This window comes from Columba livia, chromosome 4 (genome assembly GCF_036013475.1).
Source record: "Columba livia isolate bColLiv1 breed racing homer chromosome 4, bColLiv1.pat.W.v2, whole genome shotgun sequence".
In the NCBI taxonomy this organism is placed as follows: domain Eukaryota; kingdom Metazoa; phylum Chordata; class Aves; order Columbiformes; family Columbidae; genus Columba; species Columba livia.
The window spans coordinates 42,259,632-42,281,678 of NC_088605.1; the positions used below are offsets into that span (position 1 = coordinate 42,259,632).

Below are 22,047 nucleotides of genomic sequence, written 5' to 3' on the forward strand. Positions count from 1 at the left end.
AAATCCTGGTCCCTCTTCCTTTCTCATACTTGCATCTTAGTCTGCTGTCAGAAAGAGAGTGAGATGTTGAGGTTGAAAGCTCATCTGTTGTGCTGTTTTGTGGATGGCCAGCTAACCAGCAGCACTGACTGACTTAATGCAAATGAGAGCTAGTTTTGCTCTGAGATCGAGTTTGAGGTCATATTGTGTCATTCCTGATGGTAGCCAAGTTTTAAAATTCATTTTGAATTTATCTCTTGTTGTCCTTTTAACCTTTTGGTTTCTTTTGCTGTTATGTGTAAAGCGTAAATATGCAGAAATTGCTTTTAAAAGAAAAGCTTGTCACCAATAATCTTAATAATATTTTTTTAAATCTTTGGCTTTGATTTTATGGTAGTATTGAATCCCAGATTGAAACCAGCTAATGGATTTCACAGAGGAAAGGCATAGTTACTATGGCTACACAGCACCCTGAAAGCTTAAAAGGACAAAGGATAAATGAGTACGGTACTGGCTGCTTAGCCATTTCTAGAATAGATTCTAATAATTTAAAGGCTTTATATGCTTTCAGACCATGTCAGAAAAAGTGCGATGTTAGTCATTTAAGATTTTCTATTTTATTTTTAGTTCAGATCATTGCTTTTAAAGTAGCATATTTGAAAAATATTTTTCAAAACATCTGATTTTAGCCAGTTTATTTCACATGTATGTATTGCATGTAATGAAATTGGCAATTACTGATCATTTTATCACTGATATTTTTACTATGGAATTTGAAAATGAGTAGAAATGTAATCCTCCAATGGACAAATAAACACAGAGTAATTGTGGTTTGATGAAAACTTGCAGTAATGTACTTTTTATAGCTTTCATTGTAGTTTTGGCTGGAATGTTTTTACCTTTGATTTTCTTATAAACTAATCTACATGTTTTAGACAAACATTTTATATAAAGAATAGTAAAATACATGCATGGTTAGGTTCATAAAATTAAGGAACTGAATTACCAGGTTTAGCATCACCTTAGTGAATGATGGCAGAAGTGCTACTACCTGCCTTTGCTTGAGAAATAAAATGTGTTAGAAATCATAAACAGATCGCTCATCAACTCGAGGGCATATTTTAATAACCTGTTAAAAATAATACAGAATACAGTTTTTTAGAGTGCAATGATAAACTCAATCTATTGTTCACCAGAAATAGATAGAAGTTCTGTCTACTGATACTTGTAGGCAACGTACTTTGGGTAGTAGAAAATCAATAGGAAGGTAGCAGGTAAGCTTACAGTTGATTTGTAAAGAGATAATTCATGTGCTCTTATTTCTACCTAAAAATATCAGAATTATAGTACAGCACTTCACTACATAGACTAGCAATCTAAACCAGCCTGTTATTGTGGGAATTTAATCCTGCTGTTCATTGTGGATCTGAGGTTGCATAAATATGTAGTAGCTCTTAAAGCAGGTCTAGGTCATAAACTACTATAAAGTAAAGTATGGTGGTGGAAAAGCAACCCAGAAGTTCTGATTACCTTTTAAATTTCTGCAGGGCCTGTTCCTAGCTGCTTCTGGTGGTTTTGAACAGACAAATATAAAATAGAGATATTGGACTTTGAAATTCAACACACCAGTTTTCCTAACTTAAGACAATTGTCTTTTGATTTACAGCTTGAACAACACTTCTGTTACAATTTCACACATAACCATTGTGCTCAAGACTTAATACTTCCTCAGTGGTTTTGTTTGTTTGTCTGGGTTTTTTTTTTTTGAGTGTTTACTTTGAGTTTTTCAGAAGACCTTCACTTGAAAATGAATGCTGTAGGTTTCCACTGCTTCTTAAAATAGGGAGAAGGGGTTTTCAAGGTAGATTCTCAGGTAAAATATAAGTTACTTTCAGGACATCACTGTTAGTTTTTTTTATCTTGCATGAAAATGTATTGAAAATTTTTTCCTCCTATTTATATTTCTTTGATCACTGTAAACATGAGGATGAAAAAAATTAGACGGGCTACTAATGATCTGTAGGTGATGATATCTAGATGAAATTGTCCCATAGTAAGCAGTCATTGTGGGCTTACTTTCCAGCACAATGTAACCTTATTCTTTAAAACATTTATTGTGCACGATTTCTTTTTCTACATGCAACATAATGATTTTGAAATTTGAATCAAGTAAAAACTAGCGGTGGATCAACAGTTTTCTTATAACATGGATCTCTCACCTTTGCCTTAGATGGTTTCAATGTAATTCTGTCCAGAAATGAAATTATAAAACCAATAAAATAAATAATCCCATAGTTAGGGGGTTTTATTAATGGATATTTGTTTCATTCATTTGTGGGTTTTTTTAATTTTACTTTATGGATTGCTCCATTTATTTATTATTTTCTTAAGTACTGCAGAAAAAGATGCTGCTTGAAATTCAGGAATGGATCGGTTAGAGGTGCTTCAACAGAAGACTGGGGCTATGTGATATTTGATGTTGCCATGGGAAACTGCTTTGCAAGAGCATTTGCAGAGCAGATGGACCAAAATAAATAAAACAGATACAGGTATTGAATAGAGATTGTGTAACGTTATGTGAAACAACAGGAAAATATGAACTCAAATCTATGTAACCTAGTTCTTTTTTCCTTTTTTTTAATGGGTATGCTTATAGCTTAATGTTCAGAAAGCAGTTCTTTATAGCAAACTTGTTTTGTCTTCATTTAAACGAGATAGTATATTTTAGTAGTATTTTATCTATGCCATTGATAAACAACTGCGATATGAATACTTCAATTGTGAAGGTTTTCTGTACATTTTCATTTTTCAACAAATCAAAGAAAATGTCAGGTTTATCTGCCTCATCTTCTGTGTTATGCAAAACCGGTAATGTCCTATCTTTATGCTGTAGTCTACTACCATTTGGGCTAGCCTTGGAATTTACATCGAAGTATGCAAACATTATGGAATGAAAAACCTTTGTGTTTCAGATGTCATGATCTTGTTACCTTAATACACTCTTGGCTGTTGAGAGATCTTTTGTAACCTTATACATGGTCTTTTTTACCTTGATTTAAAAAATAAAAATGACACATACCTACCCTGTTTAAGAACTAGAATGCCTTTGTAATCATATGTTTGGCACAGAAGTTTGTTTCCTTAGCAACGTGAACACAAAAGATACTCGTATATACGTGCAACATGCCTTTGTAAGAGTACCTATGTAAAGAAATCCACTTTGTTCTCCCTGGCAACAAATAAAATAAGCATGTGCTGGTTATTTTTTCTCTAAGGAAATAGGTAGAGAGTTTGAAATATAATTTATAGTCATATGTGTTCAACAACTCAAATTCAAACTTACAAAAAGAAAAACTTCTGAAAAAATAAAAGCTTAATCTGCTTTCTTGAAGATGTATGATTTCAACTGCTGAAGAAAGCATTTTTTTTCCCCTAAGTAATATATTGACTGTAAAAAAATTTCTTTGGACTTTTAATCTACAATCTCAGTGTCCTTCTGTTCTTCAAAAGTTATAAAACTTGCTCCATGGGTTGTTTTCTCCACATACAGTGAAACAGTTCTTTGGGTCATACTGCCATAAACCCATGGATGCCCACATAACTGTTGGTGTTTTTCATTTAGTATGAAATGTCATGAAATACCATAGCACTGAATACCATGCAGTCAAGTCACATTTTTAGAGAGCATGTTAACAGGTTTTGGTTTTTGTTTTGGTTTGGTTTGTTTTTTTTTGAGTGATCAGAGTGATGTTTGTTTAAGTATATATTTTCATTATGAAACAAAATACATTTAATTTATTTGTTGTTAATCCATTTAGAACATCACATGTGAATAGCTGCCAGGAGTTATATATTTGTGTAAATTCTACTTTTTCAGGGAGAACTGGGAGGAGGAATTATTGGGGAAAATGTTATGACTTCTACAATTAACTGGATCGGTGTAGCTGAATTTCTTCCATTGCTTTTAATCTGTGGTTGTAGTCTTGCCATTGATATCAGAGAGGCCAAAAGGCGTGTTTGCATTCATTGGGATCAGGGTTACTATATGTTGCTAGCTTTCCACTAATAACCTTTTCATGCCTTTTATATTATCTAGAGCACACTGAGGTTGATGTATTTTTTTTGTGCATTTTGGAGAAGAGATTTCATGGGTGATTAATTTAACCTCTTTTCAATTTATTTTAAGCAGAGACCAGTTAAATAAAATACTTTACAGAATCTCAGAATTGTTGAGGTTGAAAGGCATCTCTGGAGATTGTCCAACTTCCTGGGCAAAGCAGGGTCACCCAGAGCATACTCCCCAGGACTATGTCAGGTTGGGTTTTGAATATCTTAGTGGATGGAGCAACAACCTTAGGCCCTGTGCCTTTGGTTAAACACCCTCACAGGAAAATAATTAATCATGATGTTTAAATGGGATTTCTTGTATTAAATTTATACCTGTTGCTTCTTGTCCTTTCTCTGGATACCACTGAGAAGAGTCTGGTTCTGCCTTCCTTACTTTGCCACCCATCAGATCCCATATGATCCCTCTGAACCTTCTCTTCTCAAGATTTCCATAGCCTCTCCTCGTACAAAAGATGCTCCAGTCCTTTAATTACTGTCGTGACCTTTTCCTGGGCTTGCTCCGGACAGCCTATGCTTTGCTTCTACTAGAGGACCCACCATTCAGGATGGCTTACCAGTGTTGACTAGAAAGACAGGATCACCTCCCTCAGTCTGCTGGTGATATTCTTCCTAATGCAGCCCAGGTTACTGTTGGCAAAAATGTTTTTCCCCACTTAAGTGGATACCATTTCTGCTAAGCAATCCTCTGTCCTTGTACAGCATCCTGTGGTCATATAAAGACTAAAACCCATTGCCCACACCAACTGCAGAATAAATTGTTGAATTACAGGATCTGTCTACTCCTCACACCCTTCTGCCTTTCTTCTGCCATGTCCTTGACAGCCCCCCACACCTCATCATCATACCCCATGGCAATGTAGTCAATGCTTGATGCTTTCCTGACTGGCCCTGCCATCATCATTGTTGCCTGTATGGAAGAGCAGTAGAGGGTAATAGTCTACAGCAACCTTCCACAATGTCTTGATCTGAGTCCCTGGCAAGCAGCAAACCACCCTGGGCAACAGGTCATGGTGGCAGCTGGGGGTCTCTGTCCCCCCAGCAGGGACTTGCCCACTGCAAACAGCCACTGTGTGCTCCTGCATAGCTCTGGTTTGGGTGCTTCGCTGGGCAGAGCTTGTATCTGTTGACCTCAGAAGAAAACTCTTTTAGTTAAATGTTTAATATGTTTTACTCTATGTTTTGCAAGCAGACGTGTAAAACCATTGCTAGTGAACAAATTACATATTTTAGCTTTTTTGTTGTTATTTTATTAAGCTTTATTTATTCTTGAATGCTAGTCTGTCAATGCCATACATTCAGCTGGCTACAAAAAAGCTTTTTCCACTGGTGTGGCTGATAGAGGGAAAATCATGTACAGTTTTCCTGTGCTCAGGGAGATCAAGGATTAATCTTTAATCTCAAATCAATCTGAGAGTCTACAGAAAGATGAATCTGAACAAGTGTTTGGTATAGGATTTGATAAAGGTTATTAAAGACTCCCTTTCAAGTCTGGAAGTGTTGTTTTGGTTTGTACCATCTACAACAAGACACCAGCATTAAAATTTTTTCCAGTGCTTGCTTCATAACACGATTTAAGGCTACTAAGTTTAGGTTTACAATATTTCAACATGATATAGCTGGTTTCATGTGCGTCTTGTTTCTGTTTTTTTCTAGGCAATGAACCCAGGAAATAATGTGAAGGGCCATGTGAAGCTCTGTCATAGCAGGAATTTGCTAAAAGATTGTTTTACCTGTAAGTTGTTCTCTTTTTTTGTTGTCAAATGTTGTTATATCCATACTGCTGGGAAAAAAAAAAAAAAAAAGAAAAAGAAAAAAAGGAGGGTTTATTTTGGCATTTTGACTTCCAGCTTAATGGTGCAGAAAACCCTGCCAAGTGCCTTATGTTTAACGCCTGCTATTATTAACATGCTATATTTTAGTGAAGAGCAAACAAACATTTTTCCTCTTCTGTTAAGGTTTTTAAACTAATGAGCAAGCTTTTCATGTTGTGTCACTATAGGTTATACGTGCACTGTGATGAGTGCTAAACTGCAATAGCTTATTTTTTTCAGGAATTCTTTTAAAAGTGAATGAAAGGTAGAAAATGTCCAAACCTGTATCAGTATGAAACATTTCCACTGAAAAATTCTTTAACAACAATTGCGTGTGCAGGTGCCTTCTGTGACTCAGACCTCTTCTGGATTAGGCATCTTTTTCCAGAGTTATTAAATAATACAGTAGTGCTCTTTATGGTTGTGCCACTTAGGGCAAAGAATTTTCTATGACCTATAGTGAAATAATTTAATTTTACATACATTGCATAACAAACCCCACTTAGGAATTTCAACTTTTGTTTTCATCTTGAGTCTAATTGTTTACATCAAAATATTTAAGCAAGTGAGAGAGATGAATTTGTCCTCCTAACAATACTGCAAGAAAAATATTAGAAGATCTGTTTCACACAAAGATACAAAAGCATTAGATTGGCTGTTGATTTTGGCAGATTCATGTAGCTGAGAACAGAATTTAGAAGGTTTTAGTCCCAATCAAGAGTTATAATTTGAAAATAAACTATGAGATGGGGAAGAGAAAAGCTTTCTACCTAGGTATCATATATAAATATGCCTAAAAACTATACCTTTAAGGAGACTTGGAGTTTACTGACTAGAATTTAAACAGTATATTAATTTTCTCCCTTGTAAATATAATTATCCTAATTAATGAAACACCCTGTAATTAGCAAGTTGCTGAAAACTGTGAGGGAGAAGGTACTGGTGAAGAGTGTTTCAAAACTGATAGCAGCTGTTTAATCCTTTAAATAAAACTATTTCAGATTTTTTTCCTTATCTAGCACTCCTATACAGCAGCAACTCCTATACCTGGGCATCATAACTTGCAACCAAATCAAAACTTAAAAATGCTACTCTTCCACAATTCAAACTCTTTATGAACTCTCAAAAAATATTTTTATATTTATTTCTGTTTTGTTTTGTTTTGTTTTTCCAAAATTACTTCTTTGTCTTAGTATTTGTTTAACTATTCTGGTATAACTTGAGACGTGTTGAAACAACCACAAAGTAAGTGCAGTTAGAAGAAAATCCATTACAAATTAGACTCTTAGTTCTGCATTTTGTGTTGCAAGGTAAAACCTGAACACTGTTGTCTTCATTCTATTAATATTCACACAGTACTGGTGAATCTTCAGCCCTGTGCTATCTGAAGTGTCTTAAACTGACTCAGATGCTGAAGTTTTTCCTTGGGTTTTATCAAAGAATCTGGAGGGGATATTCCAGGATATTTCAAGGAAACTTTTATAATTAGTCAAGGAAGAGAGAAGAGACATGAGGCACTGCTACTCTGATAATACTGTCGTGATAACAGAATTTGTCAGATTTGTAGTATTATTTGATAGGCTTAATTACTTAGCCGTAGTCAGGGAAGTGAACTTCCAGTATCATAAGAGTAGCCTTGAAAGACCCAAACAAACTGAAAAGAGGTACGATTGAGTCAGAACTGACTAATTTATTTTAACTTGGACTTCTCTTTCAATCACTCTGTTAATCTCTTCATGTTTCTCTGAGAAATACACCCAAGCACACACAAAAATTACTTGTATCAGTTGTAGATATTTATATTCATTGAAGATACAACACCATTTGGGAAAAAAGTACAGACTTGGAAAAATCTTAGGTGAGAAACATGGAGAAAAGTCTTTGACAGGATGCGAAAGTTGAGAACTGCATTGCACATTGAGCACTATGAAGCACCTATGTAGCCTCCCAAACAAAAAATGTGTTATTTGGAGTTCTGCAAATATGCTGATTTCCACCTGATTTTAATAGTGTGACTGTGTCTGAGGACAAAATAGCAGGAAATACATTTGTTTGTTTGTTTTCTGATCTGAAGCCTGGTCAGAGAACCGGGAATAGGCGAGCATGGAGGCATATTTTCTTCCCTTGGCCTAAGAACTGATCCCATACTTACTCCTCCCAAGTGCCAGTGAACCTCTTTCTGGTGTGTGATATAAACAAATGTTCACATACATGTAATACTAATGGAGCATAGGCATTAATAACTTACATCAGACGTACCATAGTCCTGAACTGCATTGTCAACATTTTTCCTACTATGCAAAGCATTCTTCTCTAGGTAGAACTTCAGTTTCGCAGAAGCATTAAAGACAGTTGTGCACTTGATTTAGAAGACCTACATGTGGTACCTCTCTTATATGGAGTAGCAGGTTGCTGTGGAGCCCTGGAATTTGAGAATTACAGTGGGCTAAAAAAACCTGTCTGTACTCCTTAAAGAGATTCACATGGGCCAAGAAACTGTCCTGCTTTGTAGGAAGTGCAGGCTTCAATCTGTTTTTCCTAAGCCTGTTGCTCCAGAAAGATGGTGGTCTGCCGCTGGTCCTTACCACTAGTGGACATTCATGCATTTTTAGTCTGCACTTGAGTTGTTTGTGCTGTCTGATGCGCTGGCAAGAATGAGCAAAGGTTCTGCTCTGTCACTTTGCCAATACACTGACTTTATGTACTTTTTTGCATCTGGATCATATGCAGTGGCATTAGAAAGAGGAGGATGTACTTTTGCCTCTAGTATACCTGTATTGACATGCTGTCAGGACATTAATTACTTGTTTATTTGTGCAATTTTGACCATAGGCAGTTGAAAATGCTAAGGATATAGTTGAAAATTTCTGCAGACAGTTCTTATGGGATAGTCTGAACAAGAAGAAGCTTGTAAGCACTGATTAGATAAACATAATAACAGTTTTATAAGATTTATATCAGTCAATATAGATTTTTTATAAGCATTGAGCATACTGTTTTTCATTAAGTCTGCCTACGTTGGCAGAATGCTTCAGAGAGAAGTACTGAGAAGAGGAGGTTAAAAGGTTATAGAGACTGATTGTTGATTTAATAAGGGCCTAATAAAAGAAGTATTAAAGTAATTTCTGTTTTGGATGACTTCTGACTGGTACTATATTCAGGCTAGAAGGAATAACATGCCTTATTCAACCAATTACATTTTGCTTGGACAACTGTAGGCAAGCAATTCTGGTTCTGTTTTCTTTGAATTCTCTTTTGAGTTGGCTGCCAACAAGTTAATGAAGCTACGGCAGCAGCCTTTATTTTCGCAGATAACTGGACTGGCTTATTTGAAGTCCTCCTATAGACATCTATATTTAGTGCTTAATCTATTCACTTCTTGTTAAGGAAATGGGAGACAGTATCAGAGAGGGATGTCTCAAAGCACCATATATGCAGCTTCCTACTGAAGGCTGCAATTGATTTTATAATTCACGTATTCATACTGTTACAACAGAAAAGACAACATGAGGAGAAAAAAGGATACTATTATTATTATTATTATTATTATTATTATTATTATTATTATTATTCTGATGACAAGTTGCTATGAGAGAGAGAAATCTAACATTTTTAAACCATGAAATATTTCCAACTTACTTGTCTCAAGTCTTTTTGCTAGAAATAATTCCATGCTGTTAATTGTGATATTGATTAAAGTATTTCTGTTTACATGTGATGTATGTGGTAGTATTCCAAATAAATAAATCAGTATTGTAAAATTGGCTGTCACAATACACAGACAAGTAACTATATAACATATTGAGATTTATAGATCATGGTGGCAGTTACTTCATTATGATCAGTTTTGTTATGCTTTTTTTGTTATGCTTTTCCTTCCAAAAGGAATTTGTATGTATAATTTCTATTAATGTTAGCAATAAGAAAGCAAATCTTTTTCTGTCTCTTTCACCATCAAAATAACATTTCTGTCTTGTGCTTTTAAAATGTCAAGTCTTTATGTATCTTAATATGTTCTATATAAAATAAGTAGTAGCATAAATGCTACTTCTAAATGTAAAAGCACAACAATTTCTAAATATGGTAGTAATTTTGTCAGAAATGTAGGACCACAAATCTACTGTTTACATAGACAAAACAGTAAATTATTCCTCTTTATGAAAGGTCTATTTGCTGATGCACAGTGACAAGCATTCATAATTTTCTCTGAATACTTCTCTTGCTGGATCTTTGGAGCACTTAGCTTTTCCCCTCTATTCTTCTCATGCACTCTGAAAAAAGTTTTGAAATACCTTCTCTTGATTCCACTGAGAATACAGGGTTGGGCCACTTATTTGGAGATCCTGATAAGTGTAGCAAAAAGTGACACTAAGCCAGTTGAAAAGCATAAATACACCCCCAAATCAGTAGCAAAAATGTAAATTATTTAAATAGAAACTGGTGAATAATAACACAGATTTTTTGTTTGTTTGTTTGTTTGTTTGTTTTGTTTTGTTTTGTTTTAGAAGATTCTGTGACCTAAGGGCATATTAATTTCCAAGACTGTCTTGCAGTGCTCTAAGTCAGGTTTCAGTGATCACTAGAGTTGAATCTTCCTCTGTTTTCTCCCATGCTTTCCTTTTGAACTCAGACTTCAACATTAATCTCATAAGTTACCTGGCACATTTTTTTGTGTCAGCTGCTATGAATACATTCTGGGGAATACAAGTTTTAATTGTGGTATTTTTGCACACTCTAAGCATCTTCCTTATCAAAAACTACTACAAAACTATCTTGTAGAGTAAGGAGGACAGAATTATTGTGAAGGTCTTTGTTCTTTTGCTTCATTACTTATTATGTAGAATTTTTTAAATAAAGGATGTACTGAAGAATATAAATCAATATATCTGAACTGATGACACTAACAAATACAACAGCTGTCCCTGGTGTTGCTTGTTAATTTACTTTGCTGAGGTATAATTTCATGCCTTGTTAAAATGCGACAGACAAAGTGATGATTTGCTGAAGGTGAAATGAGAGGACTTCTGTGTTTTTAAAAATGTATAATACCAAATTTCCACTAGTAGTACCAAAAGCAGTGGTCAGGAAAAAATGTCATGTAAGTTAAATGTGATGACACAGGAAAGAATGTCAATGTAACTAAACTGTAATGTTTTATCCTTTGGGGTCAGTATGCAGCTAATGTTTTGCTCTAGGTATAAACTTCCTAAATCTCAGATAGTTTCAGAATGCAACATATGGATATCAAAACGCAGCATTCACAAGTCACCAGATATGGCTTCATTAGCTGCTGAATGTAAGGGAAGTCAGAGAATTGTGCAGACTGCCTTGGAAATTAAGAGGTTGACAGTTAATCATGGAACAAACAATGCCAAATCTGAAAAAAGTGCTGTTCGGGGAAAAAAAAAAGATATGCAAATAAAAGAAAAAAATGATAGGAAAGAATTCTCAGGAATTGTAGGTACTCTATTTTGATGAATAAAAAAAATAAATTGAGGTCCAGTGGGAGAGGAGGGAAGAAATAGTACAAGCAGTGAGTACTGCTGACTAATAATGTTTATTCTTAAATTTTTGTTTGGTCTAATGTTTTTCAAATTCAACAGAAGACAACTTCTTAATTTATTTTCAGCATTGTGAAAATATACATGAATTAATTCTGTAATGCTTTTTTACCATTAATAAGTTTCTGGTTAATTACATGTTGGTTTACAGAATGTATGGGTAGGTATTATAAATTATTTAGTTCCCTCATGGTGTGGTTATAGTATATGCTTCCAAATTATGCAGCAAGATTTGGCTTTACAGCCTCCCTCAGACTGAGCTTGCATTGCTCCCTCTTGAGGTGACCATCTTGACTGTGCTACAGAAGTAGTTTGGAAGGGAAGGACTGGGTACTATTATATAGCTGGTCACTTTTATTTCACTTGCTTATTCCACTTGTCAGATATTACTCCATAATTAGTCCGTTGACGGGAAGGGTACCTGGAATTAAGAGCCAGTGAAAATTGTTTTGCTGAGTCTGTTTGCAAATAGTTGTTTGTTCTGCAAACAAGATTAACACACTTTAAAGCAAGAGTCATCATGGTCTTAGAAGTGCAAAGAGAATTGTCTTTAGCTTAATTCACACGACTTAACAGGTACAGCAGTTTTGTGTGAGTTACGGTATTGTTATGCTGTATATCTACATCTCATACTACCTGGCTTGGGGCAAAAAACTCTCGTTTCAACTTACCAACAGATAAAGGGTGCAGCTCCTGTACTGAGAGTTTGTGCAATGTAGAGGGATTGTATTGTCATAGAGATGCAAGAGGTGGAACAAGACCTCCAGAACGCTCACACAAGACATTGACCTCTGTACAGCTGCATAATGACCTTGTTTTGACCCAATGAAAGCTGAACACTCCTGAGAAACCTCATACTGGTAGAGAAGCAATTTAGAATTTATTTCTTCATGTTGCCTAGAAGTTGATGTATCACTGAGCATTGTGTCTCCCTCCTCTAAAGGCAGGTTTAAGGGTGACCATCTCAGAAAATGGCATTCCGCAGGGTCACTCTTGCTGTAGTCTGCTGATACAGTCTGGGGGACTGTAATGATTGTGGCTCTCTGTGCCTTCCACACAGCTAGACAGGATAAATAGGATTATTTATTTAAGTAATGGACCAAACACAGCATTGTTTCTGTAGGCTGATTCATGCAAGAATGTTGTAAGAATTCTCTATGTCTGCTGCCACTCCAGTAGTTTCCTGGAAAAATAGTATGAGCTCTTGGCTCTAAACTTGAATGAGAGAGGCAAATTCATACTTCAATAATTATTTTGATTGCAGTTTATTGTTGGTAGTCTATTTCAGATAAACCTACGCTATATGAATCATAAGAAATTACTAGCTAGAACACGGAGTTTTAATGTCAGGAGGTGCTTTTGCTCCACAAATAACTACTTCTCCATTAATGTCAGGTCTATGTAGCTGTAAATTTTTTTTTCCTTTTTATTTTCTTTTTAATCATGTGTGCATTGTAAGAGCATTGCCTTTCAACTATGCAATAATCTCTGATAGGTTGCTTGTATTTATAGATTTTGTATGACTTTTTTACTCCTCAGGCTTTAATATACCCTTTTTATACAGGTCTTGCTTTGTGAATAGTTTCAAAGTGACCATGACTATAAGCAGAAGTCTTATTTAAGCAGAAAATAAACTGAAGAATATCAGGAATGACTGTCAAACTGACAGGAGGGCAGTAGGAATACTGATATGTTTCCTGTGTGTGTTTCTATTTTTGTGATCAATCACAGTAAGAAGTCAATAATCCAAAAGTAAGTGAGAGCAAAACTTGTCTGTGCTGCTCTCTGCAGCTCTTTGTTAACTAGGAGCTAGGAAGTATGAGCAGCTTGTGGGTTTTTTTGCTTGACTAGCCCAGCAGTGTACATAGTCTATATTATACAGAGCTGTGTAGAGGATCTTAAGGAAAACAAGGTTTTGTGCGTTATTACTGCCTTCCATTATCAGTATTGCATAGCTGTTGGAGACCCAATTCTGGGCCTTTCCAGGTTCAATTTTCTTGTAGTTACTGGTAAAATTGGAAAAATATTGCTGATAGGTGGTATTTGTGTGTTTAAATAGCTAAGGTAAATAGTTACAACTAAAAACTGTAGTTTAAATATGGCTTAAATTTCCAGCAAGTACAGCCTGCAACATTCCTTGGTCATCTTGCCTTCTAGCTGGGGACATGGCTGGATGACAGTTATGTGCTCCCTGCCTTGTCTGCATGTGAGGGCTCCCTGTCAAGTCATGTACCATGTGCATGGGTAGGAGAGGAATGGTGGGTCTCATGAAGGGTCTCATGGAGGGATATTTGGGAGCCATTACTAAGTGCTATAGTACACAAAGATCATATATACTTTAAACCCTCACTTGGAATGCTTAGTGTCCTGAGGGCTAACTCTAGCAGCTTTTAGAATGAACACCACTGAAAAAATTTAAACTACAGTGACATGAATCCTAAAGATCCACCTTCATTGTAACTTGGACAAGATCATGTAGACTGCCTTCACAGGCCTTGAAGAGACAAACACCTATGTATACACAGTTTCAGAGAGTTAAGGTTAGAAGTATTACTAGTATACCCTACTTGCAGGTGGTGCCTGGTGTCCTTTGACCAGATGAACTGGACTCCAGGATTAGCTAGATGACACGTACACATCTTTGTATAAATTTGGAAGGTGCTCTTCCCGGAATGTTTTGCAGCATTCATTCAAGAATGTACATACATTTCCACTCTACCCTGTGTATATCAGTCAATGAAAGAGGATTGCAACCTATTGCATAGGTCACAGTAGTGCACATGCTAAAGCAGCAGGTCAGATTATTTATAATGACTCAATTTGGCTCAATTGACATTAGAGGACAGGAAGATCCTGAAATGATCCTTACAACCTTTGTTTCCTTGCTGTTTCCATCAGGAGTGTATTGTGGTTTCACCAGATCTGAGCACCTGGCTCCCCTCTACTCAAACATAAACACCCCTGAGGAGGGAGAACAGCTGAGTCTGCTCCTGATATGGAGAAGGAGCAAAGCTGTGACACTTGAAGGTTAGGATGCTGTAAGGGATGCTGTAAAGTGCCTCTGTCCTCACGCGTACTGACTTGGAAATAGAAGTATGTGTGTGATGTAGTGGAACTGGTTTTGTGCAAGATGCTGTAATGAAGATCTTTACTGAGAGCTGACAAAATGTAACTGGATTGGTCACAAAGAAAAGTTGAAAGCTGATGTTCAATTTTCAAGATAGGAAAAATAAAAATGAAAGCAGATTTTTCTGACACTAGACTGACTGCGAATTTTGTTCTGGAAGAAATTGTTTGTATTTTCTTTTAAATCATGTTTTTGACATTTTTCTTCCTAAGCAAATCACAGTCTGTTTAAATGGAGCTCAATATACAAAATAGAGAGGACCTATGCATAAGCAGAATTATAATGAAACAGATATAAAAGGGAGACCCTTCCCCCCCCCCTTTTCAAAGATGTCACCATGAGTAATAATTTTATTATATTTGAGATATACATTTAAGTACAGCTTGTTAAACACTTTGAAGCAGACAGATATGAACCCACTTGGAGAGATGTGTCATAACCAGTAAAAATTAAAAATTATTTTATTAGCTCTTACAAGTCTCAGCTGAGACACAAATTTGGATTTTGCTAGTATATCCTAGAAATTCTTCTTTTGACAAAATGCCTAGTAATTTTGTGATTAATGTTATTGTGGCCTTAACTATAACCTGAAACTGAATTCTTTGCTCTAATTTTATGCTTTATGAGAATTCAATACTTTTACAATTTATTAATTTTCTTCCATCCAGTTTCCTTTAATAAGCCCTTGCTTTCTGTCCTGACAAAGTTCTTAAACTACTTTTTCTATGTTTCTTTCATTACTTTATTAATTTTTGTTCTTCATCAGCCCTCTTCTCTGATTAAGTGACCTGTCCTTTTCATCCGTGTTTCTGAAGATGGAAGTTTTGTAGATTCTGTACCATTTAAGTGAGTCTAATGGGGTGGGAGCACCACAGTGAACATTTATGATCCTGTGGCAACTGTCTCTGTGAAATTGTGACAGTTTCCTCAAAAAAAGCAAGGAACGAGCATATGATATTTTTTTCTCTACTTTTCTTAACATAATTTTTGCCCATTCACCCTCCCAAGTCTCCCTTCCATTTGTTCATTATATAAAGCTTTGATTTGATCCTAATAGTTTGTACCTATAATATGCTTACTTTATGTTAGAATGTATCGTAGCAATAGTGTCTCTTGTTTGTTATGATAAAAATACCGCAACACCCGTGCTTGGTTGTATTCACGATTAATTGTGGTGTCTGAAGACAGAAGTTGAACACTGTTATTATTACAAAAAGTAGGAGGTGGGAAGAGTTATGTGAATATGTTCTCCTTTTGTAATTTTTGACAAAATATGTCTGTTTATATTGATATTGCCTAAAAATTCTAATTTTAATTAGACCAGGTTTCTAATTTTCTAGATGTGACATGCATATAAAAACATATCCTTTTCCAGAAGGAGTGCCTACTGCCTAAATATACAAAAAACCCATGTGTTGAAAATAAGGTTTTACAGTTGTAGCATTTTCTTTAAACATTGCTTATTTCCACTGTCTTTTAGCACTTTTGTCCCCATCGAATGTTTCTTAAAAAGCAGCTGACAAGAGAAGTTGTAATGAAGTGTCAGTTCACTGCAAAAAATAGTGAATATTGGTTAAATGAAGAAATCTCAACCATAACTGAACAGACAGCATACAAAGGCAGTCGCTCATATGTGCGTCATACTCAGAGTCATCCAGTGGGTTGAGTAAACCGGGCTGTGTAATTCAGAGGAGGCCCCCCCCCAGCTTTTTGTTACTCATGTACCACCAGGGACTCATGCTCAGGGGACAGTTTCAACACTCTGCTAAAGCAAACATTTCCAAAAATTGCAACTGTAGGGCACTTGATCTAAAAACAGATTTGTACCTGCTATTAATTGGATCCAGGGGTGAACTTCGTAGCATGCAGCGGAAAGGGAAAATTTTATCTTTGCGTCACAATTGTAATAAAACTCTTGACCCAGTGCCACTAATAGCTGTGGCTTAGTTGGCACAATTTTGTAGCTTTTTTAAGATGGTATGGCAGCAACAACTCACTGTTTCATTCTTAGCTGGGTAATAGGAGAGAGCAAAGCTACTTCATTAATTGCCTTGTCTTTCACAGACACCAGTTTTTTAGTCTTTCTGGTAAATGTGTGTTACTGTATTGTTATTATAGTTCTTATTCTCTGTTGTGTCACTTCAGTTTTCCCTAGTATTCATGAGGGAAAATCATCTAGCAAGGACTCATGTTTTCACTACATTTTCTATCCAAGATGAGAATTTCAGTGGGATAAGAGAGCTATGGCTTTTTATTTAAGTTGATTCAACTTTACTGCTTATGCTGGAAAAAGCCAGTGGGAGGAGATTTAGGTAATAAAAAACCTTGTTTAGTCTGAGTAATACTGGAGGAGGTGAGCGAGAGGCAACTAGGAGAAAGCTCTATCATCTATTTATGAGACAGAATATTATTTTGAGGTAAATGATCCTTAAAATATTTAAATTTACGAAGTATTTATCAGTCTACGATATTAGGAAAAGTGGTAATTAGAATAAGATGTGCCTCATTACATTTTGTGAAGGTTTAAAGGTGCAGGCTTTGTTTAAGGTGCTTGGAGAAACTGGGAAACATGGAAATATTATGTGTGCATCCTTTCCTGAAGGAGTTTAACAGTACTTCCCCTCAGCTAATGTTTGGCTTAACCAGAGATCTTGCTAACTCTAGCAAATGTTCAGCTTTGGCTTCAGAAGTTTTGTGTTTGCCTGCTTGTTGGTTTGTAGGGTTTTTTGTTTGTTTGTTCATTGGTTTGGGGTTTTGTTTGTTTTCAGATGTATTTTGACCTAAGTGGTTTATTGCTGTCATGAAACATGTTTGATATCTATTTTTTTTTTAATGTTTTTTAAATTTTTTTTTTTTTTTATAAAACCAAAATTTCACTGAATTATGTTTGAAGAAAACCAAGGACAAAACAATAAAATCTTTCAAAGATGTTCAGTGTAGGTTAAATCCATCAGTAAGTGAAAAGGATACAGTTTTCAAATACGGTTGTCATGGATTTTCCAAGGAATTTGGTGCCAAATTGCCTTTTAAATTTATAAGGCACAAGGTTTTTAACTTATTTAAATTAATCAGAAAATTGAAAGCCTGTTCTCAGTTTCAGGCACTAAATAAGTAGTACACAAAGTAAAAAACCAAACCTCATAAACAGTGAAGTCAGCCTTTTCCTTTTTTTTACTTTGCAGCTAGCATTTGTTTCTAATGTGCCCATTAAACTGACGTGGTGTAGTTGAGTAGTAATATTGTTCAAAGTCTTCCATTTTTTCCTAGTTCTTTCCATTTTGACATTTTTCTTCAGCTGCTTTATAACTGTTTGTTTCATTTTTGTAATTTAGTAGCATTTACTTCAAAGTATCTGTTGGATTTCCTCATGCAGTTTCAAATAGTTTTCCACCCGTATATTCAATGGTTTTAAAATATCACCAATGTATATGCCTAGTCACCAAAACCAATATTTTTGTTCATTGAAGAAACAAGTTTTTCACACGTTAGCTGGAGTCTGTGTGCTATGGTCTGATATCTGCATAAACTGAGATGGATGTCAAACTTGTGTTTTGCCACACTGAGTATCTTAATGATAATGAAGATATATATTCCCCGCTTGCAATGTTTATTACTAGAAAATGTAAACTTATGCTGTAAATGCTCTTGAAATGTGCAGCTTTTCATAGTTCCCCAGTGAAAAAAGTTTCTTAAGGGAGAAAAAAAAGTTAGACTCAGAATTCAAATACAAATGACAATTTCCTATTACATCATTTTCAACCTGTGTACTCACCCAGTGGCAGTGTGTTTTCGAGGGTGGTCCTTTGCTGTGTAAGAAGCATGGGGTGCTTGTGCCCAGGCTGTGGTTTTGCTTATGTCTTCAACAGTAGCTGTTCAAGTTCAGAAGTGGATAGAGGGAAGAGATTCACATCTTGGAGGTGTTACGGCGTATTCCTGACTTTCAGAGCTGAGGTACCTATGTTGCTCAGAGAATGAGAAATTGAGACTTGCAATCTGAATTGTGCGAGCAATTAATATACTTTGCAGTCCTACAATAAAATAAGCTAATATTCTCTGATTATCATGTGGAGATGCAACAAGCCTCATAAATATCGAGTTGCCAAGTTGCTGGTTGGCTCTGGTATTAGGATGATGAGAAACACATAAGCTATTGAACAGCAATCTTATTTTCATAAAGCTGTGATTTATAAAGGTGGATTTTCTCTTGCAGAGTATAAAGGGTGTGTGAACTGTTGCTAGTGTTTAGAGGTCATTCTTATGCTGCGTTTTAAAGAGCTATACAATTCAGGCTTCCATATATATACCAATAAACATATGGAATATATATGTTCTGTATATGTTTTGGTCATATGCTGACTTCTGAACAGGGATGAATTTTACCCTGTAGTGAAAACACATGAAGAAAACTGTTGTAAGAGTTAAGTGTCTTCTGTCCTTTTGGTAGCTACTGATTATATACCAATCAGAGGCTTTAAATGCTTTAATAAATGTTATTTTACACCCCAGGTTCCTAGAGAATCTTATAATTGTTCTGTTGTAAAAATGTGTGTGATAATTGCTAATGTGGTAAGACACTCGTCAATATAAAATAAACTTTTTATCAGTATGTGATGTGAAGAAACTGGTTAGCTTTATGGCATGGGGATGAGGTGGGGGGAAGTAACAAATCTTATTTCAATACTGAGAATGATTTTCTTTTTTTTTTCTTTTTAGTTGTTTAAAGCAGGAGATTGGCAAATCTGACCCTTTGTTAATTCAGGTTCTTAGTAACCTCTTCTGATTCTATTAAAATGCAGTTATTTAGTGAGAAAAACTAGAAAAAACTTACTCATGTCTGAAAATATTCTTGGGAATGATGACTTCAGAAAGTGTACTGGAGAGCAATTGTAACTTTTTTTCCTGATTTTTGTTGATTGATATGGGCAAATGATGAAAAATTGCAACCACCAAAGGTGAAATGGCTGTGTGGAGAACCTTGTTACTCTGAAGTGCTTAGTCAAACTTAAAGGAACTGTAACTAGGGTTAAGTCTTCTCAGGTTGGATTTTCTTCCAGTGCTTAAGTATTGGTGTGATTATAAAGCAAAGTGCTTCTCATAGTATCCTCACAGTGTACAGGAGTTCACTATAAAACTTACTCTTTTATGTGGCATGGAAGACAATTCAGGTTTTTTATTGAAGCTTGAATGGACAGATAAATGTAATAGCGTGTTACGTTTATTCTTATCTTCCAAAGCGAAGCATCCATGCAGAAGTAAGATTACAGTATAATCAAATTAATCTTGCAATGTTTAGAAAGCTGGTAATGGGTAATACAAAGAAATACATGACTTAAGTCTGTAGTAGAGTTGTGTTAATTTGGAATGAATATTTAAGGTACATAATCTGTAGAAATACATAGAGTTGGGTGTTTATGTTGGAAGATGTGTTTTTCTTTTACCATCCTTCTCCTGCCTACCCCTCATCTGATTACCACTGGTACTGGCGTACTTCTGTGTAAAAGTAACAACCAAAACAATCCCCTGCAAAACTCTTGATTTCTTGATCAAAAACCACCCTATAAAAATCTGAGTAATTCTAGTTTTAGTACTGCTTTTCAGAAACTGTTTATGAATGTGGTAGTAACCATGGGATCCTTCAGAACAGGAGTTCAACAGATTTGTTTTCTGAATCTGGGTCCAATATAAGTTAAAATGAGAGCTGTATTGTGGCAATGTCTATCTAAGTCTAATAAGTAATTACAGAATTAGTTAAGTATCATAACAACAAATTAGATTAGAAATGAGTATCTTCGTAATGGTTATGTGGCTCTGCTTTTGGTATATTTCCACAATTCCTAAGTGAAATTATAAACTTAATCTCAAGGTTTTTTTCTTGTAGTTTGATAAGACTGTGAAATTCCCTTTAACTGGACAAAATAAAGAAGGATGAAGAAGAAAAGGCTTGTGTAGGTGAATGCTGTATCACACGTTTTGCAGCTTAATTATCTTTATTTAATCAGAAATGTATTCCATGTTTGTAAAAGAAACAACCTTCTCTGATTGCATTAAGCTTCTCAGGCACGTAGAGTTTCAGCCAGGGAATGTGCTTTGCTTTGAACTCAGTCAGCGACCCCTATAAAAGTGTTTAATTAACTTTGCCAGTGTCAATATCATTCTATTATACTCAGAAGGCTGGATGAGCTCCCTCTGGTGGCTCATTTACATCGGAGTTCTCTTCTGTGCTTCACTATCTGTTTACTCAAAGTGAACAAGGCTGCTGACCCCAGTTATCAGCCAGGCATCAGTTACTCGTAGGCTTACATTTTAATTGAAAAACATCAATAATTTTCTTACAGAATGAAACAGCAGCATTTAAATTCAAAGAAGTTTCAATTTTAGGAAAATAAATAAAGAGGTACTAAGTAACAAAATAAGCAAGTAAGACTGAATTACCTCCTTCTAAAACTAAATAGCACAATGGGTGGGTGGCAGTGATTTAGGAGTGGCACCCACTTACAATAGTGCTTACTCTTATACTTAGGAAATATTTGGATATTGAAGAAAATTATTCAAGAATGTGAAGTCTGTATTTTTAAAATAGTTTAATCCTGTAGCTGAACTACAATTTGAGTTAAAATGAATCTTGGTATCAGAATTCATTTAAGCTTTTTCATAGCATTAAAGAGAAGCATAATACATCTTATGAATAGTCATCTTAAAATTATGAAGTCAGGAGACTTCGTGGATCAGAACCACCAGCATGTTTAAATTGAATTTGTCACCTCTGTAATGTTAGCTTTCTTTCACAGATCCTTTCAGACTCCGTGCTGTTGTAATTTATGGGATCCTTATTATAGTGGCAATTAACTGTCCTCTCTCTGAAGCACTGGGAGAAGTTTCAAAGCCAAGCAACATGCACACTGGATATAAGGTTAAAAAATTGGTTCTATATAGATGATTTCTTTTATTAAGCTATTTTCAATAAAGCTGATTACAGAATAGAATATTAAAACATTAGAGAAATTATAGTTTTTGGAATATGAATATTTAGCCAAGGATAAAATTCTGCCTAGGTGTTTCTGAAGGAAAGGAGGAGTAAGGGGTCACAGCAGACGAGAATAGGAGGGAAATGGCAGTATTTTCAACTCATAAGATAGAGACATAAAATAAAGCAAAAAATACAGTATAATCAGCAATAGACATGTGTAGGAAGGTGAGAAGAAGTATATGACAAAAAATGTCTTGAATCAATATTCATTTGCATTTTTTAATTATTAGCTTGCATTTTTTCGTGTCCCTTAAAAATTCTAGCAGCTGAGATTCACAAAGCAAATAATGCTTAGCAAATATGGAAAATCTCTAAAAGTAGACTTTCAATATTCACACAGACGGACCTGGTTGCAAGATGTTATTTTTGATCACAGATTGTGCATCTGTCTTGATTCTTTGTCAAATAATGATT

At 35.3% G+C, this 22,047-nt stretch overlaps 1 protein-coding gene across 12 annotated transcripts in view; it reads left to right on the forward strand.

The window, feature by feature from the left end:
* The window catches only part of MARCHF1 (membrane associated ring-CH-type finger 1), a 240,520-nt gene that overhangs the window by 67,414 nt on the left and 151,059 nt on the right, over nucleotides 1–22,047 (forward strand). For 11 of the 12 annotated variants that reach the window (XM_065061402.1, XM_065061408.1, XM_065061403.1 and 8 more), the window contains one exon: nucleotides 5,761–5,839. The exons of the other annotated variant lie outside the window; for it this stretch is intronic. The gene's annotated coding sequence lies outside the window, so the exon portion shown is untranslated. The remainder of the gene's footprint in view (nucleotides 1–5,760; nucleotides 5,840–22,047) is intronic. 12 annotated transcript variants of the gene reach the window in all.